Below are 17,234 nucleotides of genomic sequence, written 5' to 3'. Positions count from 1 at the left end.
ACAATGTACAAAGTGAGCCTGTCACTTCAAAGTAATATTTATGAATGTAATTTTTTTGGTATTGTATACTGAAATGTGTCAACATTTGGAAAATCTGTATAACTTCGTGAATGAATATTTTTTGAATGATCAATGTATGATCCTACAAAGTCATTCATAGGTAAAAGATCCATTCGAAGTGTAAGATAGACCAATGGATTTTAATAGAGTATGAAAATCCATTGATAGAGTATGAAAAGCTCATCCACATGGTTTCAGAGTCCATGTTGCAGTTAACCTTTAATCAACTACTGCTTGTTGAATTTTGGTGTCGTATCAGAGAAGGATATCCACAGTTATCTGAAAAAACCTATTAAATATTTTTTCTTTTTTTTTTACAATTTGTCTTTGTGAGACAGGGTTTCCTACATATTTCTACCAAAACGACATATATCAAAATAAATTGAATGAAGAAACAAATATGAGAAGCTAGCTGTCTCTTATTAAACCAGACATGAAAAACTTAAAAAAATGTAAAATAATGCCAACCTTCTCACTATATATTTCTTTTGGAAAATATAGTTATTTTAATTAAAGTATGTTATATTGATATGTAATGGGTTTATTATTAATTTAAGAGAATAAATATTTTTTAAATGTGTCTGTTTTAATTTTGATATAAATAATGATAGCTATACTCCATATAAACAAAGTTCTTTGGGGTCCTCAATAGTTATCTACAAATGTGAAGGATACTGACACCAGCAGTTTGACATCCCATGTTCCAAGGCAAGTAGGAAGCGTGCGTGTTAATCTAAGAACTGTAGATTCTGTGAGATTTACGTGTCCCCAGCATAGGAGGAACACTATCCAATGCGTGCTGGGCCTCACAACCAGCCGTACGAGAGACATGTGGTCTGCTTATGGAGAGCATGGCTTCATCTCCTCAAGAAGTCTGTAATTTCGGGGCTGGAATTGCTGGTTTCATGAATGAGCAGCTCGTCTGTTTCTGCTTGGTTCTAGGAAGTACCTTCTATAGGCATGATTTTAACACCAGCCTTGGCTACCTAATCTCCTCAGTGCCTAGATCATAGTAGATTCTCAGAGAGCCAGAGGGTCGGCTGGTGAGGGTATTTGGCATAGAATCAGGTGGGTGCATTTTTTCATCCAGCATGTTTACTGAGTGCTCGCTGTGTGCTAGGTTCTGTACTAAGTGCTAGAAATATAGCAGGGAACTAGCAGGTGTGCTTCCTGCTCTTATAGAGTCAGTTGGGCTTGCTTCCCCCGGCCCTCCACCCCTATAATTCCCTTTAGAGTAGAGGGCCTGTGGCAGCCGGTGCAGTGCGTCACGTAAATGGATCAATAGTGGAGTTACTGTGCAGTGAGTTCCTGTGTTTGCAGTGGTATCACTTCTCAAAGAAAATCAAGAAGGGAAGGTGTGCTGCCAGATACCCTCCCCCACCCCCTGACATTATCTTCTTCCCTCTTTTGGACTGTATTTTTGACTAGTCTGTGAATTACGGTATCACTTGAGAACAGCTATCAAGATCCACTCAAATCTACCGAGGTCGGTATTGGAGAGGGGAGCTTAGCACCGGAAGACATGGCATTAGTATCTGTGCGTGGGCAGTGCTAATAGTCACCAGTGCAGTCCTCTCAGGCCCAGAGGCTTGTGCATGTTGTCCTACTCATTTTGCAGAATACCATCAGTGAGGTAGGTAGTGATTTCACCTTCTCATGATGAGGAAACAAAGTGTAAAAAATTATTAATACAGAAGATGGTTGGCTCACCAGTGAACTCATCGGTAATTCCTGGTCCCTCCCCTCTGCTTCCTCCGACTATCTCCTCAGAACCTTTCATGCCTCACCCTGCCTGCCTTGTGTATGATGCTCATGGTATTGATACCATTCAAGGTGTTCCCGGATGGGATGGCGGCTGTTGTAACCAGAGCTTGTGCAACCTGTCATCAGGCCACTCGTGCACCTTGGCTATCCCTGTGGATGAGCTGCCACTCATAGGGCTTGTTGATGTATGAAGCCTGATATCTTAGCATCGGGTGTCTGCCCAGTGACTTTGATCTGAAGAACAGACTTCAGTGTAATCACTTTAATTTGGTCTGGCAGCTGCTGCCATTCTGCAGCTCTCGGTGTGGAAAACAGATACAAGGTTTGGGAGGGCTTGTGTGACAGTTTGCCAAAATCGTATATCTGGATGCCATATGTCACTAGCTTGGAGGTTCTGATGTATATCATCTTTGTCCCTTGGCTGCTTATGGAGAGCATGGTTTAATGTCTTCAGCAAGAGGGATAGGAACTAACATTTGAATTCCATTTTTATGCTAGTGTTTCACATCTTTCATTTAATCCTCACAATGACCTTGTGAAGTTGCTGGATTTAATTCTATTTTACAAGTGAGGAAGCAGATGCTCAGCATTTTATTAACTTGCTCAGTGTTGCTGTGTCAAGCTCAGGCCTGTCTGATTCCCCAGTACCCTTTCTTTAAATAAATAAAAGCCCCTTACAGGCAGAGGTACCCTAGGCTAGCTCAGATTTCACCACTTTGGCAATGATGCTTATTCATTCCACAAATGTGTATTGGGCACCTAGTTATGAGCCAAGGCCTGGCAAGAGAAAAAGGATGAATAAGGCACAGCCTCATTCTTTAAGGTTATTCTACATGTTCGTATCTGCCTCCCTTCTCATTTCAATGTAATCAGGTGTCTGGAAAGGCTGTAGGATCACATAGTAGCTGTGATAGGATATTAGATAGGTGTTTTCCTGGTGGAAGAATGTGGTAAGTAAGGAATTCATGGCTGTAAACAAAAACATGTTAGAAAACATCATGGCTTGTTCATTTAGAGTGAATCAGAATGATGAGAGATAAAAGTAGGGAAGTAAAGATTTTCCTATAGGAAGTAGGGATCCATGGGAGGTTGCTCGGTTTATTTTATGAATGAAGCTTAAAATATTCTTTAAGCATTTTGCTTTTGCCTGTAAAAATGTACATTTTAGAAAATTTGGAGACTGAAGTATAGTAAAATACAAAAATCACATATGGTTACATTCAGAGGCAACCACTATTAATATCTTTGTGTATATTTTATATAGCTTGGTTTTGATTTGTTATTTAATAAATATTTTGCATGTTATTAAAAATTTTCTCAGTTGCTATTAAATGTTCCTTATATTTACTTAGCCATTATACTACGGTTGGACAAATAGTATGTTGCCAATTTTTTGCTATTATGGAATAACAGGTTAGAAATATTTTTCTTCGTACATAAAGTTTTTGCTGTATTTAGAATTATTTTCATAGGATAGATTACTGGAATGGATTTCTGGGTCAGAGTATGAACATTTCTAAAGTTCTAGAGCCTTTTAAATGATGTGTACTAATTGATAACCCCACAAGCTCAATGAAGTTTTAAGAAATAATAATAGGTTTTCAAAGTTACTATTTGCCAATATAAGAGGTAAAAAAGTCTTTATTTTAATTTGTATTTCTTTGACTATTAATGAAGCAGAAATTTTTTCTATGTGCTGTGGTACATTATCTAAATTGTATTTCATTAACTGTATTTCATTATCGGAATTGTCTGTTCATGTTCCTTATAATAATAGCAGTAAGTGCTAATATGACAGTTTCTGTGAGCCACTGCTCTAAGCACTTCAAGCGTTAACTGATTTCATCATAGAGTTATGTGAGATTATATTCACAGATGAAGAAACGAAGTCACAGAGAGGTTAGATAACGTGCTCAAGGTCATACAATCAGTAGGAACTTGAAACTAGAACATCTGGCTCCAAAGGCAAGGCTCTTAATCGACGCTGAACTGCTCTCTGATCTAACCTGTGCTTATGATCTTGTTGGTCATGGTGCTTGCCTCCAACTTATGCACACGCGTGCACGCACACACACACACGCACACCAGGCTACTTTTCACACCTGTATTAGTGCTACTTGTGGGAATAACCACTGCAGTGATTGGACCCTTAGTATGTGCTTTGCTCCTGTATAAACAGATCAAGAGAATGGAGCCCAGTGGTTGTGTAGCATTCACAAAAGAATCCATATGTATGTCCCACTATTTAAGTAAATTTCTGTTTAGGAATGAATGTAAGGAAGGTAGGGAAGCTGATTATACTTTTAAGAAAGTAACTCACACGTTTTATGAAAGGGTTTCTCTTAAATAAGAGGTAGAAAAATGTTATTGTATCATGCAGACTTAGGCTCAAATCCGTGCCCGAAGAGATAGTGTTGGTCCTCTGCTTGAGTTATTAGGATTAAATAGGATAATGTTTGTAATGCACCTAACATAGTGTTCAATTAATGTCCTCTTCCCAGTGTACTTAAATATGAAAAGGATAGATTTAGATTAAGCTTTATATAAGGCAAGACAAACCTCTTTTTAATTGCCAGGTATGCATTCTAATAAATTGTTGATTCTTTTTATCCTTTTAATGAATATTGGAGGTGCTCCTCGTATACGTTAATTATATGAGCTCTGCCTTTCATGGACTCATTATCTATTACAGGTCATTACTCATAGTCATAAGTAGAGAGCTCTTTGCACCTTTGAGCCTTTTTTCCCCTCATCTATGAAGTGGGGAATCTACTGAGGATGTATGTAAAATGCCTAGTTCTGTTCCTGACATAGAGTCAGGACTCAATAGTAGCCGCTAACTTGTGTAATATGATACATCCATTAAAAATGATTCACATAGAGTTTTTAATAGCATGCGGAAATTTTCAATACTATAATGTTAAATGAAGAAAGCAAAGAGTTTAAAATAGTTTTTTGTAGAATAGTCACATTTCATTTTAAAAAGCATAGGAGAAGGACTGGAAAGAAATACACAAAATATGAATAATTACGCAAATATTTGTGTATCTATCTTGCCAGTACAATAGGCCCTGAGGAAACACAGATGACTAAGATCTGGTTCTTTCTTAGGGGAAAGTTTTGATATAGCAGACGAATGATCACAATCCCATGCAAGGAAGAAGTCAAGCATGCTGCTTTGATTCCTGCCACGAAGAAGGAAGGATGGTGGTATCATTCATGAGAGAAGAGACAAGATTTAGACTAGAGGAGATGAAGGCTTTGATCTTGGACACGCTGTGATTGTCCAGTGTGGACACGTGGTCTAGTGGGCACATAGCTCTGGCTGAGTGGGAGGTTTACTCTATAGGTGAGGTTTGAGTGAATACGAGCACTCAGAAAAAGTCTGTGGAGTAAAACAAGAGCCTTAGATCTGTACTGCATCCAGATGGTGAGCTTCTGAATGACTCTTTTCCTTCCTTTACTTTATTCATTTATTTATAATTTTCTATAATGGAAATATGTGTTACTATAATGTAATGTAAAGTGTTTTAGTTAGAATGAGGTTTGGCCACATGTGACAGCAAACCCACAACATCTAGTGGCTTAAACTAGATGTAAAATTATTTCTCTCTCACCTAAAAGAAGTCTAGAGAGTGGTAGTCTGTCCAGGGCTTTTACCATAGTCTAAGTGTTGGACCCAATGGTGACTCCTCCTAGTCTCACGATCTGTAGTTCTCAGCGTTTGTCTTCCATCTTATGTTCCAAGATTGGTAGCCAAATCCAGCCATGAGTTAGGAGAATTGTTGAGGGAGAGCATGTCCTTTCCATTTAAGAACATCTTCCAGAAGTTGCATATGACAGTTTGCTTACATCCTGTTGGCCAGAATCCAGTCATTTAGACATTATATGCTGAAAAGAGACTGGGAAATGAAATCTTTATTTTCAGAAGTTATGTGCACACTAAAAATAAGAATTCAGTTAGCGACGCTAATAACATCTTGGATTTGCCTATGGAACAGCTGAGGTTGGTTTATCTAAAGGAATTAGTACAATAATTTCCATATAAACCATACATTTGTCTCATTTAAATCATAAGTATAGAAGTACCATAATATGGTCATTATATGATGATAGTGAGGTGGAAAATAGTTTGCATCCAGGCCAATGACTGAACAGTGACCTCCAGGTTTAGTAAACTAACTCACTTAGTTGTATCACACCCTATCAAGGGGGGCAGTGGGAGATAGTTCAGCCTCCTTCATTGCAACACAGCCTCAAAAGAGTTCCTGAGATTATTGAAAGACTAAATAAGCATTGTCAATCTGTAGATAAAGGAATTCAGAAGTATTTCGGAGGAGAACTACAATGTTCTCATCTGTATTTAGAGTGGAAAGGTTGGTGTTAATATAACTGAGGTTATAATGAGACATAAGTCTCTCTTCTTTCAAATCAGGGTCTAGAGTATTAGTTGCCAACCAGGAAGATTGAAGGCCACTTCAGGCTCAGCTCTGTGACATGATCATAGCTCTCCCCACCAATGACGCGTAGTTGTCAACTGTCTTGGGATTCTGGAATTGCAGCTCTTGGAATAATTAGAGAGGGATGTTCCTTTGAATATTAACTAATAGTGTTTGAGAATTTAGGGGTTAATAATGATAATAATAAGGTATGTGGCACTTCTTTCATCTATAGGAACTAAAAGCTGTTAACCACTGTTAATTAATATTCACTCAGCCTCTTGGCCTGGTGATGAGGTGGCTGATCTCATTTTATAAGACAAGACGTCTGAGAGTTTACTGCAATAGAGTGTACCTCCTGAAGCTCTACTGGCCAGTGGTTTTCTAGATTAAAAATGTTTTCTTTCCTCTAGAATTGAAATGGAACACTGAGAGACCTCAAACAAATGGAGTGCAGGAGGGGACTATTTCTGCATTTTCTAGTGTATCTACATGATGGGTGTGTGTACATGTACTACAAAATGCATGTACCACTGTTTAAAACAAGTTCCTCGCGTCCCCTCCATTTCTTTCAGCAAGTTAAGAAACTTAACCTTTAAAAATTACATTTTGGTTTTTTTTCTGCCAGGGAAAGAACAAACTCTGAGTAATGAGAATGGATGTGCTGTGGAAAATGGCATGCTTGGCCATAGAGTGCTAATTAAAAGAAAGATAAATGGGTTACCCCCTTGAATTAAGTTGTGAACAGCGTCTTAAGTTGGCAGGTACTGTGAGTAACTAACCTGTAAAAGGGGAAAATCCAAACTCTTAAGCACACAGAGGTCTTCTTGGATTTATGGCATGCGTAAGGACATAATGATGATAACCCAGGTATTGAATACCTACCTCATTCTGAGCCCTTTACATCTACCTACTCATCTGACTTCCACATCCACCACATGAAGTGTAGGTACTACATTTATCACCATTTTACAGATGAGTAAACTGAGGCCCAGAGAGGCAACAGAACTTGCGTGAGGACATGTCAGCAGAAAAGTGAGGTTATGTGACTTCAGAGGAGGCTCCCATAACTATTGAGCCATCCTTGTTAGGAGAAAGCTAGGTGCGGCTGTGGGATCAGCTCAAGTATTTACAAAAGAGGCGACTTGAGCACATTTGAAGGTAGATGGGCTTGACTAGTCCTGGATATAAGGTAGAGCATGTTTAAGGGACGTGGGGATCCCTTAGATGGCTTGGAATTGGAATAGGTTGTGGGGCTCTGGAAAAGGTGAGCTTTAGCAGAGGTAGAACAATCCTTATAGTTTTGTCTTTGGAGGTGGGAGTGAAGTCGAAGCATAGGCCCTGAAAGGAAGAGGTAGGAGGGAAAGGAGCTATACCTGATGACCTTGAGCTTTTGGGTGGTGTGCTAGAGCTGGCTCCTACCAACTCAAGAGAGCCATTGTTAAACATTCAGAAATTTGTAAGCAGGTTGATAGCGTGAAATTAGCCAAAGTAGGAGTATTTATACACCCCCCTCCCACACACAAATTGGCAAATGCTACCAAGTAGACATCTCCCCACCACCACCTAAAGCTGGTTTACCAGAACACCTTAGATTCTCTTCTTTACTGTATTAACATTTGAAAGCCTGCTGAAGTGCCCGTTGAATTCAAACCTCAAGTGAGTGCCTATGATGGGGAAGGCACTGTACCAGGTACTGGGGATACAAAGACCAGCCCCTCAAATGGTGGAGAGAGAAGAGTATGAGGGCATAAATCACGAACTAACTAGCAGACCTTGGGTTTACTCATCTGCAAATGGAGATGATAATACATATCCCAAAGGGTCATTGAGGTGGTAAATGAGAACATGTAACGCTCCTGACACACAGGTGCTCAGAAGGTGACAGTTCTAAGGTTGGCAGACATGTAGGCAAATGGCTTTAATGGAGCTCAATGTAAGAAATAGAGGGGTATCTAATTTTACGTTTGGTCAGAGAAGGCTTCACAGAGATTGTGGTCACCCAAGCAGGGATTCAAAATTTTCAGGGTGGATGTTTCCTGGACGAAGTCTTTCCTGGTCCTTGTTGGAAGGTTAATGCTTTTTTTCTCTGTCCCTACAGTATGTCACTTTTACCTCTTTTTTAGCTTGTACCTCACTGTGTACATTTTTGAATTGTAAGACAAACAATAGATCTGGAGGTCAGCACACCTGGATTTATATCCCAATTCCAACACACCTGCTCTGTGACTTTAGGCAAGATTCTTTACTTCCCGGAATTTTAGTTTCTAATTTTGTAGTATGGATGTTAACTCTTGGATAATTCTGAGAGTTAACTGAGAATGTATTTGTCCCTAACTGCCTCAGGAACCCCAAACCAAGCCTAACATATATTTATAGTTTTATCTCCTCTTCTGCTTCTGTATTCCATGCAATAACACAGCATCTTTCTTACTGCTGTGTCTTAGTACATATCGCTCCCCAGAAAAATTCTGTCCAAGTGGTAAGAGCCAAAGGCTGGGTGTCAGTCTCAGCTCCGTCAGTTATTACCTAGGTAGCCACGGCTAAGATAATTATCCTCTTTATCCCTCAGTTTTTTTCAGCCCTAAAATGAGAAAAATAATAGTATCTTACTCATTGGATTGTTGTGAGGATTAAATTAGTTATGTAAAGACCTGGATTTATGCCTGGCACATAATAAACAGCGAAACAGTCTTAGGCATTACTTCTGCTCTCATCACTACTACCTTCATTATTCCCCAAGATATGGTTTATTTATAGATATCACTTGCTTTTCGAAGCCTTCACCAATTTTCCCCACACCATTATTTGTTTCTCTGTGAAGTATGGGTTGCCACATTTTGAGCACCTACTATGTTCCAGGCACGCTGCTAGGCATATTACAGATGCTATTTTCTTCAGACCACCCAGTATGTTCTTATTTAGTATTCCAGCTACCCTCTGGGATAGATCAAATTCTTAAAGATCAAATTCACCTTTATAGGAGATTTGAGAACTTTTGATAGTTACTATATAAAAGTTTTTTTTACTTTTCCTCCTTGGAAAAAGATGGAATCCACAAATTAACTAGTAATATCCCATTTTACAGATCGAATTTTTTTTTTTAATTTATTGATCAATTACCAGGTGTGGGCCCTATATTAAATTCGGAAACACTATAGTCAGCATAAATAATCCTGGTCCCTGCCCACATGTGGCTATTTACACTTAAATTAATTAAATAAAATAAAATTTTCAGATCTGTGCTTGCATTAGCCATATTTTAACTGCTCAGTAATCACATGTGGTAAATAGCTATTGGGTTGGACAGTGCTGATACACTAAGCGGAGAGAATACATAGTCACACGGGAGCATTTCATAAGGGGGTTTGACTTATGTAACGGCTTCCTCAAGGAAGGCATATTTGAAGTAAGATTTAATGAATGATTGAGAGTTAGCAAAGCCCTGTAATATGGTAATTAAAGAGATTCAAAAAGAGTGAAGGACCGGGGCATAGAGGATCAGAAGAGTTTTGGACGAGATAGAGATAGAAGGTCCACAGAGAGCCTAGAGAGGGGATGAAGAAGCTGAGAGATTAAGAAACATGATTCTCTAATCAGAGATAGAATCTAGATTTGACTTCAGAGTCTATGGTGCATGATAGATGTCTATTCAAAGGACTTCGCTTCTGTAACAATCTTTCATGCCTTTCCTCGTTGGAGATTGTACTGGATTATTCCTTCAGTCTCAAAGCATGCCTTAATAATTTCCTTCCTGGACAAAACAATAAAACAAAAAGGCTTCCTTGATCCTACATCCCTTTTTTAGCTCCTTTCCCACTTTTTTGTTTTTATAGCAAAATTTCATGAAAACATTAGGTATACATAAGACCTCTACATCCTTATTTCTATTTCTTGTTGAATATCCTCTAGTTAGGCTTTTTCTCCCCATCATTGTTATAAAAATCAGCAATAGCTTCTATGGCTTAGTCCTTACCTTGCAGAATTTCTTGGCAGCACTCAGTAGAGTTGATCTCCCTCCTTTTTGGAGCATTTCTTCATTGGCTTCTGAGACACCATATTCTCTCTCTCTCTCTTTTTCTTGCCTACCCGCCTTCAGCTCCTTTGCTGGACCCTTCTCCTCCTTTGCATCTTGTTAGGGCTCAGTCCCAGACTGTCTTTATTTCTCTAAATATGTTAATTCCTTGGGTAATTTTATCTAGTTCTACGGTGTGATAGTTAATTTTGTGTGTCGAGTTGGTGCCCAGTTGTTTGGACAAACACCAGTCTAGATGTTGCCATGAAGGTATTTTCTGATGTGATTAACATTGAAATCAGTAGACTTTGAGTAAAGCAGATTCCCCTCCATAACATGAGTGGGCTTCATCCAATCATTTGAAGGCCTTAAAAGAAAAGATTGAGGTCTCCCAAAGAGGAAGGAATTATACCTCCAGACTGCCTTCAGACTTAATACTGACTTAATTCCAGGCTGCTGGCTTATCTTGCAGGTTTTGGACTTGCCAGACCCACAATACTGTGAGCCAGTTTTAAAAAATAAATCCCTATCTATCTATCTGTCTATCTATCTATCATCTATCCTATTGGTTCTGTTTTAATGGATAACCCTGACTAATATACATGGCATTAAAAATCTTTTGCATTATTTCTTGAATTCCAGATACCACTGCCTACTCAGCATCTCCATTTGTCCTAAACTATTATTTTCCATCTCTTCCAATCCCATCTTTCCTTCTCCTACCTGAATGTTCTCCCTTTTCGTTAAAGAATGCCCTCATTTACCCAGTTGCCAAAGCCAAAACTATGGAGTCATGATTGATTCTTCTCTTTCTTTTACATCCATCATTACACCCATCTGCAGAGCTTATTAGCTTTATTTTCAAATAATATATCTTCTCACCTCACCAATCCAAGCATCCAAGCTTGGACCACCACTGTAACTTCCTAACTGGTCCATCTTCCTCCACTCTAAGTCCTGACCTCCTTGCCCCGCTGTCCACCTTAGTCTGTTCCCCACACAGCAAAGCAACACTTCTAAGATAGAAGCTATCCTCTCATGAAACTTTGGCTTGTTATCACATTTATAAATCCAAAATCTTAACTATGGCCTTGGGGCCCCAGATACTCCTCTGACCTCACTACCTACCACTTTTTTTCTTGCTCACCGAACTTTAGACACATTGGTTCCCTTGCAGATCCTGGGACAAGTTAAGTAGACTCCCAGCTCAGGGCTTTAGTACTTCCTGTTTCCTCTGCTGAGAAAGATCCTCTGCCCCGTCCCCAATACTCTTATGGCTTGCTCCCTCATTTCACTCTGGTCTCTGTTTAAGTGCCATATTCTTAGATCTTTCTTGACCTCTGTTAGGGAGAAAAATTTCTTTTTTACTCATGTAGGTTCTTCTAGCTGGTTTAAGAATTCGATTAAATTAATTTCTTATTAATTTCTTTAATATGAAATTAAAGTTTAATTTCATATGTACGGGGCTCCATAAAAAATGAGGCCCAAAGACAATCAGGCAATTGAGGCTTGAATGCCAACCGGAGCTAAGGAGAATGGGTTGGAGTCTGAGACTTCAGTGGGGAGGAAGGCAATTCACATGGAGATGGAAAAACAAATGTTTGGTAAACAAGTGTTTGCTATACCATGCAATGACAGTGGGACATGGCAAGGACACAGAAAGGGCTTTGAATGAGCAGGCCTTGCTAAGTTCCCCCAAGCCCACAACTCCTTTATATTCTTTGTAGTTATCTCTGGTGACAGCTCTTCTTTCTGGAATAGGCCCTTTACCTAAATTCTTTTAGGCAATTAAGGGGGAGATAAAAAGCTCTTCCCGAGTTTTTTGTTTCTTAAAAATAATCAGTCTAAAATAAATTTTATGCCAAAGAGACATATTTTGGGGTGGCAAAATCCCGCTCCCCTTCACCTCCCTACTCTACTTTATTCTTCTTCAGGGTACAAAAAATTCTTCTCCCCATTTTCTTTTGTGAAGGAGTGCAAAGAAATGGGGTGCTTACTATGGGGGTTAGGGCACATGGGATCATAGGAGCCGGTTTTAAAATGGGAAAGCTGCAGTGTGTTTGTATGGTGATGGAAATGATCAGGTAGAGAACCAGAAACTGATGATGCCAGAAATGGAAGCTAATTTCAGGAGTGAAGTTATTGAAGACTGAGAAGGCAGGAAAAGATGAGAATCCATACACAAGTGGAGAAGTTGGGCTTCTTAAAACAGGAGTGAAGGCAAGTAATATGGCAGCTTGGTGGTTGAGAGGGAAATAGGAGAAAGTTCTGTCTAGTTGATTGTATTTTCCTAAAGTAGAAAGCAGGTCCTGAGCCAATGGCAAGGTGTAGGTGTATTAGACATTTGAGACAAAAGGAATACGTGTGAAATATTCACTTTGGAAACTGGTAAAACAGAAATATCAGAGATGTAAAGCCTTGCTGGGCAGCTTTGGGGACACATTGAGGTTTGTGGTCTTGACTTTAAAGTGAAATCACTTTTAATTCCTGTTTTCCTCCGGCAGTGTTTTGCTGCTTAAGTAGAGGGCAGACTACTAGGTTTGATAAGGGTGGACCTTGCCAGGTCAGTACAATTGAGTTTAGACTGAATCTCAAGGGTCCTAGAGAGCTACTAAAGGATTGAATGGAAAAGGTATGGGTGTCAGAAAGGTTTCTAGCTCAGTGTGGTGTATATGTGTGAGAAAGGTTTATTTATAGGAGGAACAGTACAATGCAGTAGGATCCTTGATCAGACATCTGTATAAATCTGTTTATAATGTGCTTAGATGTTAGCTCAGGAACACAGAGGGTGTTTTCAAGCATTTTCTGAGTACTTACTTTATATAGCAGATTCTGGGAAGACAAGATAGATAAGAGTTTTGCCTTCCCAAAGCTCTCTTGGATTTAGATGATTTGTAATTATTTTTAGGTATTTTCAGGGACACAAAAGAGGGGAGAAATGATAAACACTGGGTTGGAATCAGGGAAGTCCTCCCAGAGGAAGTGACATTTCCAATGAGGTTTGAAAGTAGTCTTTAGGGAAAATAATTTCAGGCAGAGGGAATAACATGAGCTCAGCCAAGAAGTATAAGATGTATGACTAGAACAGATGCTGCATGATGGGAAGAGGTGGGAGATGAGGCACTTTTTCCATTAACTAACAACTAGGTAGAACTAAGGAGTTCTCTATTTTGTGACAAGGGTAAGGCATCTGGGCCCTTAACAGCAGCGAGAAGGGTTTAAAAGAAAAGCTAAGGTTTTTAAAAATAGTGATTTTTTTTTTACTTAAAAAAAAAAAAACGATGTGAAGCTACTCTAGGAATTTGTGCTACAATTTGCTCACTTAAGAATAGTGTGAAGTTAAATGCCTTATCTAACCTTGTCTCTTATGCTGTTATCAAATATTAACTATAGTAACTGACCTGTCATACAAGGCACTTCAAAATGAATCCTTATCACTTGCTTTTAGTACATTATTTCAAGTTAAATTATTTTAAAGTCCCTCACCTAAGACATACTTTTGAAATAAGCTATAGTTCTATATATTTTTTTAAGAATGAGGAGTTTATGACCCTGGTTCGTGGACTGTTACTGTGTAGATAAAATGAGCTAAGGCCTATCAAATGGTTAATAGTTTGTTTTCTCCATTAGTTCCAGCTTTCTTTCTATCACATTTTTCATTCTTTGCTCTTTAAATCACACTGTCTCCTGAATAGCAAAGTTGGGGACCCAATGCCCCCAGGTGATGGATCTGTGCTAGCCCTATCCTGTGTTCTAGGGACCCCAGAAGGAGTAAACTGTGGTGGTTATCATGCAGACACAGTGTCAATTCAGTGGGTGAGAGGCTTGGAAGAGACTCAAAGATTTGGATTAAGAAACCAGCAACCCTTTGACCTAAGCGTGCTTTAGTTTGGCAGTATCCAGACAAAGAAGTGAGGAAGACATATATACATACATACACACATACACACACACACACACATACATTTATTTGTTTGTTTGTTTGTTTGTTTGTTTAGCCAATAGTCATAGCCACCTACTCGTGCAAGGTGCTGAGTAAGAATATGAGTAAGAGCAGGGAAGTATGAGAGCATGGCTCACTTGGGCAGCTGCAAGGGGCAGGCCATCGCTGGAATTAAAGATATGCTCAGTTTTCCTGAAAACAAACATGACAAACTCAAACCTGAGTGGGATAAGGAGGAAGAACTATAAGGGGAAGTTATGTGTTGGTGAGAATTTGTCACTTCTTTTCAGGATTACTCAGGGTGGACTAGAAGTTTCTTTTGAAAGCCTGATAACTTACTTTCAGGAATTGCCCGGCTGACTAATCTATTACCTGAGGGCATTGAGTCCCCAACTTTGCTATTGCCCAGAGAGTTAAAACTCAGACGCCTAAGTTGCTCCCCATACCGATGACATCACAATGTCTGAGAGTGGGAGCAGGGCGTAAGCATTTTTAAAGATCGTCCCATGATTACGGTGCGGTGCGCAGATAAGTTCTAGAGTCACTGCTTTAGGGCATAGTCCAGATTTGTTCATTTAAAACCCACTCTTATTTTGGTTCCAAACATTCCTTAAATTTTTTTTCTCCTTTCTTGAGGGAGGAGGGTGGCGCTATGAGCAGGAAGAGGATATGGTATCACCCAATTAGGGGCTCCTGGTTTGCTAAACCTTTAGCGTAGGTTGCCAGAGCTGCACGAGGAGTGGATTTTTGCTTTGTCATTCTGACTCTGGCTGTTGGCCCGCCCACTCAGAGCAGGGAGTGGCTTCTTGTAATCGCGAGGAACCTGCAAACCGGTTCCCCTATTTGCTTCTGTCCTGCATTGCACCGGAGCGGAAGGTGGTGGGACGTCTGAAGAGCCTGATGTCCTAGAGCTCGTGTTCATGTAAGCTTCGGGTTAGCTGACAACAGACAAAGCTCCGAGTGTTGAGGCTGTCAGCATGCTGGGAACATAAGCATTCGCCTGCCGGTGCGTGAGGAATGCAGGAGAAGGGAGATGTTTTAAGGCGTGTTTGAGTAGGGATGAGGTTTTTCTAAGGTAAGCGAGCTTCTTGGAGGCGTTTATTTTTTCACACGGGTCAGTGAAAGCTTGGCCTGTGGTAGGCGACACTGGCTCCCTGTCGACTGGTGGTTGCCTTCCACTAGCTCTTTGTAGAGATTGTTTGCAGAATATCTGAGAAAATGGGATTTTGCATCATTTATTAGTGCATAAGTCTTGAACTGTAGATAACGTGATGGATTGACAGGCCCTCGACAGCGTTAAGAGAGTATATAACAATTTGAGGATGCCTTTCAAGGAATTTTACACTATCGAATCCTCAGAAATCCTGAGCGGTTGGCAAGTCATAATGTATTTCCATGTTTATAAGTGGGGAAACCAAGGCTCAGGATCATATGACTTGCCCCAGGCAATTAAACAGGACAGCTAAGAGCGGAACCAATGCTATATATCTCACTATATCAGGCAGTACCTGAGTAGCGGATAAAAGCCTACACCACACTGCCTGGGTGTGAATCCTGGCTCTGCTGTTGACTGACTAGCTGCTTGAAGCTGGACAGTCACTTTCCCTATCTGTGAAATGGACCTGATAGGCCCTACTTCAAAAAGTAGTTGTGAAAATTTAAGTGTTCATATATACAAAACACTGCAGAAGTATTAGCTACTATTATTACTATTATTGCCAAATATACTTGAGTGTTGGTGTGGCTTTTGTCTCTTGAATGGGCCTGATGTCAGTGTAACTGTAGTCTATTTTTAATTCTCACTGACTCATTCTAAATTCACCCGTCTGTAAGTTGGACCATTAGCTCCCATGACATATGTCATATAGGGTGTTGCTGTATTGCTTCAACGTTCCTAAATAAATCAACCTAAGTGGGCAGTGTTTATTTTGCCTCAGGGGTTCAAATTTCAAAGAAACATTGGAAGTTGGGTTTTGGCATTCTGTACGGATGCAGCTTTCAAAGGAGGATTAAGTTGGGTGGTGCTTTATAAAAGCTGAGATAAATGTGCCTTAAGCCTCCTTTTTGAGGCTTTCCTGAATTCCGGATTTACTGGGAAAGTAGGTCGTTTAAGTTTAGAGAGACTTGCGATGATTTGAGTCTGAGTCTGACCGGAACTCTGGCGTTAGGAGCCGGCCTCGAGGCCATGTTTCCAGCTTCTGTGCCCGTCTACCGGGTCCAGGATCCAAGCCTGGTCGCGCGCGGAGCTAGGGCACTGCCTGGGCTGAGGCAGGTGGCGCTGTCCGGCGGGCGGGATGCGGTTCGCCTGGGGGGCGCGCAGTTGGCTACGCGGAAGCCCCGCCCCCGCCGCGCACTTCCCGCCGCGGCCGGGAAGCCTGACCCGCTCCCTTCTCTGCTTCTGTGCCACAGAGGACGGGCGGGGCCTCGAGGGAGCACTGTCCGAACTGACCTCGGAAACCGGCGTACCGGTTGTGTTTGTGAAAAGGAGGAAGATAGGCGGCTATGGTCCAACCCTGAAGGTAGGTAGGAGACTGTAATGTTTGTTTCACCCGCGTGTGCGGGGAGCGAGCCCCTGGAGCCCTTCGTGGTCGCAGCCCTCCTTTCAAAGCCAGGGTGGATGCGAAGGAACCTCCACATGGAGTCCATCCTAGTAAAACGACAAAGAAACACGCTGGGGCTGGCTCACGTGTTAATCGAGGTTGATGAGACGTGGGGTCAACTTCAGAACTGGGGAAGGGAATACGTAACTATTTTCACCTTTTAAAATATGTTTGTAAAAGTGACCTATTTTCTCTTGTTGTCCCTCCCTCTTTCAGAGTAAATCTAAATAACTTAATCATTTTTAGCAGTAGTGTAAACTGCTGAAAGTGAGTCGTTTAGGGAAGTACTCAGAAAAGGCGATCAGGAAATGCTTACTTTCGTCGTCCCTGTCATCTTCTTTAATTTTCTGGGAGGGAAACCCAGAAACCCCTGGCTCGGGGAAGAGCAACCAGGAACCTCCTCTGAGTGAGTT

The 17,234-nt window shown here is 40.6% G+C and overlaps 1 protein-coding gene across 4 annotated transcripts in view; it reads left to right on the top strand.

Moving 5' to 3' along the window:
- Positions 1-15,001: 15,001 nt before the first annotated feature.
- The window catches only part of TXNRD1 (thioredoxin reductase 1), a 57,851-nt gene continuing 55,618 nt past the window's right edge, over positions 15,002-17,234 (top strand). Inside the window, exons 1-2 of one of the 4 annotated variants that reach the window (XM_006914528.3) lie at positions 15,002-15,143; positions 16,631-16,740. The gene's annotated coding sequence lies outside the window, so the exon portion shown is untranslated. Of the gene's footprint in view, positions 15,297-16,630; positions 16,741-17,234 lie in introns of all 4 variants that reach the window. The other 3 variants (XM_015591562.2, XM_006914527.3, XM_025048684.1) reach the window with 3 other exon arrangements.

This window comes from Pteropus alecto, unplaced genomic scaffold (assembly GCF_000325575.1).
Source record: "Pteropus alecto unplaced genomic scaffold, ASM32557v1 scaffold94, whole genome shotgun sequence".
NCBI classification, from domain to species: Eukaryota; Metazoa; Chordata; class Mammalia; order Chiroptera; family Pteropodidae; genus Pteropus; species Pteropus alecto.
Note: the sequence above shows the minus strand (reverse complement) of the source record. Positions and strands in the feature narration are given on the sequence as shown.